This window comes from Crassostrea angulata, chromosome 1 (assembly GCF_025612915.1).
Source record: "Crassostrea angulata isolate pt1a10 chromosome 1, ASM2561291v2, whole genome shotgun sequence".
Taxonomy (NCBI): Eukaryota; Metazoa; Mollusca; class Bivalvia; order Ostreida; family Ostreidae; genus Magallana; species Magallana angulata.
This window is the reverse complement of record NC_069111.1, coordinates 44,924,328-44,935,993: the sequence shown is the minus strand read 5'-3', so window position 1 is coordinate 44,935,993 and position 11,666 is coordinate 44,924,328. Positions and strand designations below refer to the sequence as shown.

Genomic DNA, 11,666 nt, shown 5'->3' with positions numbered 1-11,666 from the left:
TACTCTCGACATTAACGGAAGAACCACTCTTTGCTTTGCAACGAGCTTTGCTCTAGTAATTATATATGTTTCAATACAAGATATGTCGTTTTGACTTCTTCTTTTCAAAGTGTTTGCACTTTTTAATCTAATCCGACATTCCTCTGACTCTAACCCCCGCTTTTGACGTGCGTAACAATATAAAAGCAGGCATTTGAGTCAGAGAAATCTCGGTATATTATCTGTCCAGTGTATTTTCACATGTATGTTTTGCACACCACTCTTTTGAATTTCTATTTATTATTATGTATATGTATGTCTTTTTTTGTATTGAACAACACACAACACACTGTAAAACAGTGCAATTTAAAGGGGTGGGGGTCCTAAGGCACACAAGAGTAGAATGTTGTAATTAAAGTGCATGTTTGCATGATGATAACTTTACCCTAAATATTTGAATATAGCAGATCTTTACCATATCACCTCCACTTAATTAATGAATTAAAAAACTCAGACAGGCTTGTGCTTAATCAAATAAATATATTTGACATGGTAAAAATTCAATCTAATTAAAATTAGAACTTTCGTCTGGCTCGCCGTTATATATGATTATCGCCTGTGAAAGAGCATGTAAAACAGAGTGCAAGATGAAAAGAACTTTAAGTTCAGATTTTAGGTTAATGTTCCCTGATATCTGTAAAACATTCTTCTCAAGATTTGATTATTTCACAGAACCATTGTAATTTCTTTGAGATTAGTTTATCTTTTAATTTATATATATTGAATTTTATTGATTCATTTTAGGTAAACTTTACATGCAGAACACATCTACATTGTTAACAATTTTTACAGTAAGACAAATGTATGTAATAATTTTTACTACATGTGCCTAAGATCTCTCTCTCTCTCTCTCTCTCTCTCTCTCTGTCTCTCTCATGCTTTTAATCTTGGCAAAGCATCACGGAGCAACATCATTTTGTGCGTATCTCTATCTAGTAAAAGAAATCAATAATGCTTTAAATTTCAAAATTAGCATGCATGTATTACATATTTAAATTGAATATAAAATATGAATTGTTCCCACGATGTAATTTTTATGCTTCCATGTATGTCTTAATAGGAATTATTTTGGTATTTATTGTAATTAGGACGAAAGTTATTGAGTGATTTCAACTTTTTAATAAGTAATATTAAATATCTTCTATTAAGCCTTTTATCTAGAGATACAGGTATTACTTACATGTATTAAGTCAAAATTTAATATGATCCATTTGAACAGCTGATACAGAGTTATTAATTATACTCTATTCAGAAAAAGAATAGGGGATATCGGTATCATATTGGTCATTCCTATGGTTTTTTATATTTGGTAATTACGAGAAGGAATCTAATATCGTACATTTCTTTAGGATGATGCTTTTATTTAAAGTTACCATACCGTTTATTTTTTAATGTGATCTACAATATTTATTCAGAATAAATCCTAATTGATTATCAAAATAAAATTTGTATTCAAACTATAAATTTTTAAACAAAAGTGTTGTTTACGAGGGGTCTGAAAAAATTTCATGAAAATCTGTCTCAATGAGTGAGGAAACTATTATTTAACGGACGATATATATGTGCCTTAAAACTTAAATGTCACATGTTTACGTTAGATATTAAAGTAAAATTTCATTTTAATTTATATCTGCTTATTATTTTCAGTAAATTTATAAAGCAAAATTTTTTCTTCGGAATGTATTTCGGTCTGTAGACATATATTCCCCACCGTGAAAAAACAAACACTTTGGTAAAATATGCTTAATAACAATATTTAAAACCCTCAAAAGGAATTTTTGAGGGGGGGATGCTTTAATTATGAAATGAACAATTTTAACCCAAAAATACAAAGTTATCTCTTTTTGTTTGACCAAATCATTTCTATTTAATAAAAATATACATAAATGTTTATATCATTTAAAAACATCATAATTTTTAGACAATTTTCAAAAAATGACTTTTAGTTAGGTGGCTAAACAAGGTTATCGTTCGCAGTCCTTTCGTTCGAGTGCATACGTTGGCCCGATGTAAAAGAACGCTAAGTCTAGATAATTTTCGTTTATCTATTTTTACGTCTTTAAACATTTAAAGATGTCATATAGTTCTTAAAAGATAAAGTATTTCATGTTTGGGTAGCATAATAAACTTTTCTTCTGGTGACCTAAAATTGCCAATGATGAAAGCATTTTCGTAAGTTTTGAGCGTCATCGTGTCCATAATGTTATTCGGAACATCATTTCGTGTATCCATGGGTCTGGTCACGGTCAAATAGTCCGACGATCCAGTCGTCCAAAGGCCCAGTAGTTTGAAGGTTCATTCGACCGAAGACCCACTAGTCCGAACGTTTATTAGTCAAGAGGTCCTGTAGTTCGAATGTTCATTCCATCAAAGGCCCACTAGTCCTAACGTTTATTAGTCGAAAGGTCCAGAAGTTCGAATGTTCATTAATCCGAAGACCTATTAGTCTGACGGTAGTTTGAATGTATAACAGGAAATTAGTTTGACAAATCTTTTCGAAATTAATTCCAGCCAGCAAATTTTCATTAAAAAATTCGTCATTAGCATTAAATGCAAAAAGTAGTTAAAATTACTCCAATTTAACCAGTTAATATTAAATGAATTTGGTTTTTAATACAAAAATTTTAAGTGTTTACTTTGGGTTTAATTTACTGCAAAATAGTCCTTGTATACAAAAGAGTCTCAAAGTACATGTATAAGAACTACGTTTTAACACCCCTTTAAAATCTGTATTTTCTAATTTACTCCCACGCTACTTCTAGAATACAATGTTTATTTTTCCCGTTTAAAATATTTGTACATATTTTATTAACTCACTTTCTTTAAATCTCATTTATTTTTTGACTTGAGTTTATGTAGATACTTTAGGATTCGTTTTGTTTTTATGTTATTTATTGTCCCCCGCTTTTCATCTTCCAAAGTCGAGTTTCTGATCCGCTCTGTTCTAAATAATTCATTGACCGAATAGTTGGACAGGGTTTAAAACCTCATGGTGGTTGGTCTCATAAACGTTTGCATGATCAAATGAGAAACGCTCCAATAATCATGTTAAATGTGCATTGATAAATGTTGAACCGTTGTCAGATAATTTTGAGACAGACTAGTAAGTGATTGACTTATGACATCGATTTATTGTCCGAGTGTACGCATCCGTTAACTTTAAACAGCTTAAACAACCTAGTCGATTACTCCATCGGGTACCAAAAGTTGCAGAGCTAATATTCTTTAATCGTAATTATGATTTAAAAGCAATTAACTTGGTATTCTTATTTTGAAAAAGTTTAAGATCGAAAGCATAACATTTCTAATCGGAACATATTGTTCACGGACAAAAAATGACAATCTTTAAATGCAAAAATCTAAATCTCAGACAAAAATTTATTATAATACAAATTTACAAAAATATTAGATATCTCATAAAGAGATAACAATTCATGCATTTTGTGTTCGAAACCTACGAGAACTTGTTTGGTTAAAATGATAAATAAAACCTGACCCTTTTAGTTATTTCAACCTTCACAGCATTTACTAGTTTCGGACTAAGAACCTTCGGACTAGTGGGCCTTCGGCCTAATGATCCTTCAGGCTACTTGGCAGACCCAAAGGGGACTGGCTGATGTTTACGAGTTGAGGCGGGTTGCATCCCTTCTCTTTTCTTAAAAGGGCATGGTCACGGTTTTGGTCAAATTCTATTTTTATGTTTTTATTTTTTACAATGCTTAAGAAAAACATTTCTAATGATCAAATAAAATTTGAGAGTCAATCGTAGAGTTATAAACAAGATACAATTCTATGTCATGTAAAGAAGGCTCGTGCCCTGTTTTTGTTTACATAGGTTCAATATACCAGTAAAAAACTTTTCTTGTATATCTTTCTATTTATTTTAAGCATAAATAAACAGTTCGTAACATTTAACACATTCGTTTTCGGTTTAAAACTGAAAATTTTACTTCAACGTTCAAAATGTAAACAAATGCTTTGTTTACAAAGCGAAGAATTTCAAGCTCCGTAACTTGCTTATAATTCAACAAATGACCCTCAAATGTCGGTTGCCGATTAAAGATGCCGTTCTGAAGCATTGTTAATATTAAAATCGGAAAAAATAATTTTTGACCAAATCGTGACCATGCCCCTTTAAGTGTCAGTCGAAAACACAATTTTAAGAAAACAAATATAAAAAGACGATTAAGTTACATTATCGGTTAGCTATGTAATTAGTACATATTGACTTGCAGATATGGCAATCCTTTTTGAATAATTAATATATGTTATACATAGGAAGTGTTGGTTAGTAGCTATAAAACTCAATTGAGTATGTTGTGAAGAATAAAGGCGATGCATACATGTACCAACACCCCGCCAAGGCTGGCGATGATCGAGTTGCGTTGAGGTACTACCGTTATCACAAAGTTCCTAAAATGCACCCCGATGTAGCAGTTGCAATTTCAAAAGTATTGTGATGGATTTTAACAAATGCAAGAGTAGTTATATAGACGGTTTACAAGTAGTGCATTCATGGCACGTCAACCCAACTGAAGGAGTGCTATGCATATTTTCACAATCACTTAATTCCTTCCATTTTGGGCATAAGCTATGCTTGTGAATGAAATTTTTATATTTATACATGTATATAAACTATTCATATTTTATACCGATAAAAGGACACAATTATACACTTCAGGGTTCTGTAAAAAAGTGCGATTATTTTTTCTGCTTTATGTTGATAATTGTCAGTGTGGTCTTTTTTCGAGGTAAATTGAAAGGAAAGAAGGGTAAATGGGTCATTAAGTGACCCATATAACACCAGGTGTACAAAGGTCATACTTTTATACAGTTTCTGATTTGGTTGCCACAAAAGTTTTACAAAATTGAAGATATATACTGGCGTCTTTTTTTATGTTTAGAGTCTTCAATAAAGAATTATAGTCTGTCCCAAGATATTTATGCAGCACATTTGGACGATTTTTAATAAAAATACACATACCTGTGAAAGAAGTTTAATTGAAATAGTTGAAAGAGATATTTTCCAAGATAATTCCATTGACACATTATCATCTTTCACTCGGAAAAATTCACAGGAACGAAAAAAGATTCCTTACTGAGATTTATAATGGGGAACGTTTACATCTTTTCTCCATTCGGAATACGCTCGGAATGCATCGCGCAATTTTTCAATGTTATCATCCGGGCTTGCTGCAATACAAAATCTCCGTAGACATCACATTTTTAGACGGAGGCTCTATGAGCCTCCTCTATTGCTACCGGTCAGCTCACATGTGACGTCGATAGTGGATTTGACGGACACCACCTAGTGGCAAAAATTCCAATATTCGTTTGGGATTCATATTTCAATATTGTTATTGAAATAAATATTTTATTTGCAATTACAATAAAGAGAACTATACATATTGCAATTAATAAACATAATTTCTCTCGAAAACTTTAGTCCTTATGTCAAATTCCAAGTAAGTATGAATGTGCATGAGTTTAAGAATAGCGTTTAGTGGCTATTTATACTTTTTATACAGCTTCCTGTCCGTGACGTCAAATAATGAGGATTCCTCAAGAATCATCTTGTGTTGACCGAAATATTGAATAATTATGAGATTCAATGGATAAACACGGCGTGGTTCTTAGGCTGTATCGTATATTACTTGCGCATTATCAATTAATCTCCTGCAGAGATATATCTTTCTATGTTTAGCTACACTCCCGCCCCCGGCATCGATCCTTCAACAAGTTGAACTACTGCAATGTGAACTTGAGTATTCCCCCAATTAAGTACCGTGATCTTAGCATGGCACATTTTAGTTTCGTTTTTCTTGGCATGCATACTAAACCTACTATAAAGATAGTGAAACAAATAAATTCAACATCCAGATTACACCCTTTAACGCAACCCCCCCCCCCCTCCCCTCCCCCACACATTCAGTGTGTGCATAGGTAGAGTACCCAGGCCACATGCTGTGAAGCTTGATTAATCCTACATTGTCTGGCCAGCGCTGTTGATTTCAAAGTAAGTTGGGTAGTCGGTGTGTTTTTGCAAGCTGATAAGAGAATTTCGCGTGTAAAAGGTGTAAAAACATTTGACAGAATGTACATATTTTCTTTCAAAAGTGAAGTACGGGGTATTACAAGGTCTACCGTGGTATATTATTTTAAATTAAGCTTTAAAGAGATATTTCAGCTAATTCTCTTCATCTTGGATATTTCCCTTTTGAAACATAGTTAGATAAAGAATAGAAGTCGTGCATATACTGAAAGATTGAATCTTTTTACAGCCAAAAAAAAGCTCGCGTTAAATATTTAATATTTTCATATTTAATATTCATGTTAAGGGACCTAATTTGCAGACCGGAAAAGGTTTTGGAGTTAAAATTTTGAAAGATAAGGGATCTAGAGGGATCAGAGCTGAAAACAGCCCTTTAGCGGTATCTTTTTTATTTTTCATCCGATTTTTAAAATCTTTTCGGTTTTAAGTTTTGAATAAAGAGTACAATTTAAAAATTATGGTCCGTAGAACCATTTTTTGACTTCTTATAGGAGTTTTAAGGTTGTGAATATTGCAACTTTTTAAAAGTTGAAAAAATGATTTAGAAAGAGTTATCTCGCTTTGCTCAATGAACGTAGACATACTACGTTTTCTATTCGAGAAAGAAATACATACATTTTTATGATTTTTTGGAAATATTCTTTTAGAAATTAAAAGCATATTTACTTTTAAAGTTCTGAAGTTATCTTTTTTTTAACATTGCATTATTTATTATGTTATATTTAGGCAACTGATTATACCAAGGCAGTGAAGAATTTCTAAATATAAAAAAATAGATACGATTTTACCTGACATTTAAAAAAGGGAAAGGGGATGTCGAAAAGCCCTTACTTTTGGTTGAAGACAAAAAAAGTTCTAGTTTGTTTTATTATATTCCATAAAAAAGCATGAATATGTTAGCAAAGTAGTTTCTGTCCTGTAGTATTTAGTATTGCAAACTCTTAATTGATACTCTAAACCTTCTATACCTTAAAATTTGAAGAAGAACTAACCACTATTATTTTTGGGAGTTGATTTTTATCAACTCTTCTATGCAGTTACTCTGGCAAACCGGAAGTGAAACTGTGTTTGGACCTAACCACAGATCATCACCGCAGACAAAACCTTGATCTCGAAAATAATCGATAAATTCGATGTAATGCATTCTGAAGCATTTAATATTATTATAGTTAAATATTGCTTGGATCCATATAATTTTCCAGAAATATTTACATAACTGATACATAGTTTGATGGAATTTATTCTATCTTAAAATATTACGCAACATGATTCATATGATTGTCGGAAAAGCCCGAAAATTCATATTATGAAAATATGCGTTATTCAATTACGGATAAGAAACTACTTGGCATGCGAAATTACATATCGTTGATTTTAAGATAAACATCAATCGATGAAATCAACTCCCGTCGGTACTTCAATCCTTGGAATAATTAGATTAATCTCCTCCGCAATGATGCCTCCGTCTCTCAGTACTTTCAGTACTTTGATTTAGCATTGTATTGAAGCCTGATAAGCTAACAGGGGCGTTTCGACTAAGAAATCTTGGAAATTATTCATACTTTTGAATGAACATCGTTTGAACCCTTAAGCAATTAAGCCAAATGTAAATCCAGAATATCTTGGGACAGAGTATAAAAATAATATTCTCTGTTTTAAACTGGGTTTTCCCACAGAAAAATCCGGTTATTGAAATGGTAAAAATGACGGGCGGGCGGCTGCCAACAGGGTACCCTTATTGAAACGATAACTCCTCCTACAGTTTTCAAGATAGGAAGTCGTTCTTTTGCCGATCAATTGTACATGTGTCAGAGGTGTGCATATTGCAAGGATGGATTTTGATTTCTGATCATTTATTCAAAAAACCCCAGCTTTTGAACCGAGTCATATCTTGACAAAATATTGCATATAGGGTACTCTTATCGTACGGATAACTACTCCTACAGTTTTCAAGATAGGATGCTGTTCTTTTGCAGATCAATGGTACATATATCAGACGTGTGAATATTGTTAGGATTTTTATTTCGTACAATTTATTAAAAAAAAGTTTTTGAACATATCATTTTTTGCAAAATTTTGCATATAGGGTACCCTTATTGTACGGATAACTCCTACTACAGTTTTCAAGATAGGGAGTTGTTCTTTTGCTGATAAATTATGCATATATCAGAGGTATCAATATAGCTAGGATTTTGAATTCTGATAATTTATGAGAAAAAAAAACCAGTTTTTGAACTTATCATTTTTGGCAAAATACTGCATATAGGGTACCCTTATTGTACGATTAACCCCTACAACAGTTTTCAAGATAGGAAGTTGTTCTTTTGCAGATCAATTGTACACTTATCAACGGTGAGCATGTTGCTAGGATGTTGATTTCTGATAATTTATGAGAAAAAATACCAGCTTTTGAACTTCATCATTTTTGACAAAACATTGCATATAGGGTACCCTTATTTAACAGATACATGTAATTCCCAATCAGAGGTGTGCATATTGTTAAAGTTTTTGATTTCTGATAATAAATGAAAAATCTTATCTTGTATTAAAACTGTACATCGTTTTAGTAATGCAAATACTCATTTTATGGAAAACTTTGTTGAAATGGAAAAAATTGTTTGAAGACCTACATACCCAACTGTTCCAATGTGGAATAGGACACAATATTTATTCATTTTTGCCTTACATGTATTTTTATTCAGTTCTAAAGACTTAAACAGAAAAAATGTAATTAATTTGTTGAATGCATTTTAAACAAGTTTAATCTGAATTCGTATTAATGAAGCCAATAATACATTTATTGAATACAATTGTCCTATCAGTGTAAACAAATGATTTCAAGCTTTGCGATGCAAGTGATTGGATGAGGGTAATTTCATGGACTTCGTACACTTTTAAGTGATATCAATATCGTGAGCATTAGGCAACGTGTAATTTTCTACACACCAAATCAAACAGAAAACCAGAGAATATCAAAATCAAGTCGAAAATAGGTCAAACAGATGGAAATCAAATCATCATAAATCGCGCCGTGCTCGATACAAAGAATTTAGTCTACCTATATCGATCTATTTATCAGCCAAAGAAGATTGAGATTACTTTCTTATTGTGAGAATTCATGTTTTCATATCTTCTGCAGACTCAGGTTTACACAGGTATTGTGGGTTTTTTTTTGAAAGAATAATACACTGTTTCCGTAACAACTTCGTTTCTTTGGAGGGATTCCCTTAATAAAGTTCATAAATAGGCCTGGGTTCTTAACGGTATCTAGTTGTTAAATTAAACAGCACTATAAACAGGTAGGTTCAAAAGTATAACTACATGTAGAATATAATATTAATCAGTTTAATGCAGTGGTTAACTACTAATTGTAACATTCAAAGATAATAATTAATCTGTATGATTAGGTTGGCCAATGAGATTATACTTTTGTGGGCTTTATTGAAATTCTGTTTACGTTTTCCATTCTGCAGGCTTTAAAGTAATCACTGTATTACCTCCGTTTCAATGTCGAAGAAATGTGCGAAACAATTAGAACAAGATTCAGTTACATGGTTCTGACTACTCTCTTTGTCGGTGGTATTGCGATTATATCCCACATCACAGCAGTGGCGTATCCGAAATGGGACGGTATAGATGCTCACTGGGAAGCAAGAGGGAAATCGGAGCAAATACAGGCTTATGGGTCGATATGGGACTTCTCTGTTACTGAAGACAGCACAAACAGATTCATTTATAATTCTTCAGCACAACAATTGATGGACACGGGCAAATGAGGCGTTTTTTAAAATTAGTGAACTGTTTGGTTTAAATTGCTTTTGAGCAGTTTGTAACAAGTTCAAAATTTAAAAAAAAATAATTCACATAGTTAACTCCTTTCTTTACTTTCAATAGATTTTAAGCCATACATATTCTTAAAAATTGAAACAGTATATATGTAAACCTTGTGAAAAATATCTTTGAGGATTTTATGTAAAATCCTGTACAATAATTGTTAATGATAACGTATAGTTGTCAAAGCAATTTCTTCCTCTGTCCTGAAAAATACCAACAAGAATCCATACAAGCATTTTAATATAAAATGTTTCCATCCCCCATACAATACTGTGCATTTGTATTTCTATCGAAAAAGCCTCAAACGTTTATCACAATAAATTAAGAACGTTAAAAACATTAAAAAAAATGTCTAAGCATAATAAAAAAAGGTTATGTTATGTACTAATTCCTTTGTATTTTTCTTCAAGTAAAAACTACAACCAGTATTACAAAATGGAAAGTACGTGTAATTTAATTAACTTAAATAGACAAACACTTAAATATTGACACAAATATGTTATTTTCACAGCCTTGAAGACTTCAATTATATTGATGGCAACCACTGCGATTGGTATAGGAATTGTTGGAGAGGGTCTCATAGTTTTGGCACCTTTGTTGGAAAAATGTGAAAAAAAAGGCCATCGTTTTCACATGTGTGGATATGATGGCTATCATGTTTCTATTAATTGCGTGTGAGTACAGCCAGCGAACTTTAACAACTGCAACATTTCTATGAGTTTCATGATAAGGAGTTGCATGTATAAATGCAGTCCTTTTTATAAATCTGGGATATGAACTTTGTATCCTTAGTTAAAGAGGAAAGTTAAAAACTTTAAACAAAATCTTTGACAAAGTTTTTACAGACCACCAGAGGGTGTTTGGTTAAAATTCTTTATTTAAGTACATAGTATTCGTGTGTTTTACCTGTTTTGGAATTTTGTAATGTTTACACGAGTGTTTAATCTCTACATCTGTTTTCAGCATTTGAGAGTCTAATGGAAGCCATCCTCTATAAGTATAATTTTACAAAACAGCAAGCTCCAAAAGTTTCAGATGTCAATTATCATCTCCCATATGAAGAACGTGGACTCCGAGCTGGTTTTTACATTGAATGTGCTGCTGGTTGCCTATTCTTTGTGACGTCTTTACTCTACATTGTGGATACGGTATATGCCAAACGAAGCGACGCGTCTTCCAATTTAGTCAATCCAATAGCCAGTGGTTAACATTTCAGTATCTTGACAAAAACCCGCAAAAAAGTGATGCTAAATGTAAAATACATCTGATGTAATATATTAAATAAAGGAAACTTATCAGAGAATATGTTAGTTTCTTTAATATCTGTAAAAGAGGTATTTTTCTTTGTGAGTCGTAAATTGGATCTTATAACACATATGGAACTTTAGCTACCGGGTTGTTATTCGATTTTTTTTTCAGACCGGTGGCTACAGACCTGTAGCTAGAGATTGTATGAAGTCAATGAACAAAAAAGAATTGTCTGTCTATCATAAAAATTAGAAGAAACATGTCTCGCCTTATCACCAAGAGAGAAAAAAACTGTGTCTTAAACATATGTATTAAAAAGAGTATTTTTCACCATAAAAGTTCATTGTAAACTTCAGTTACTATTTAGAAATTAAAAAATACATCAAAGGTAAATCATGTTTTATTATTTGATAAACCCTTTCAATTCAATACTAAACTTCTCGTAATGGAACTTGCGAACACATAGATATTAAATATAATAGTTATGGATGCA

At 32.0% G+C, this 11,666-nt stretch overlaps 1 pseudogene; it reads left to right on the top strand.

The window, feature by feature from the left end:
* Positions 1-9,596: 9,596 nt before the first annotated feature.
* Positions 9,597-11,160, top strand: LOC128168338 (uncharacterized; annotated as a pseudogene).
* The last annotated feature ends 506 nt before the right edge of the window (positions 11,161-11,666 follow it).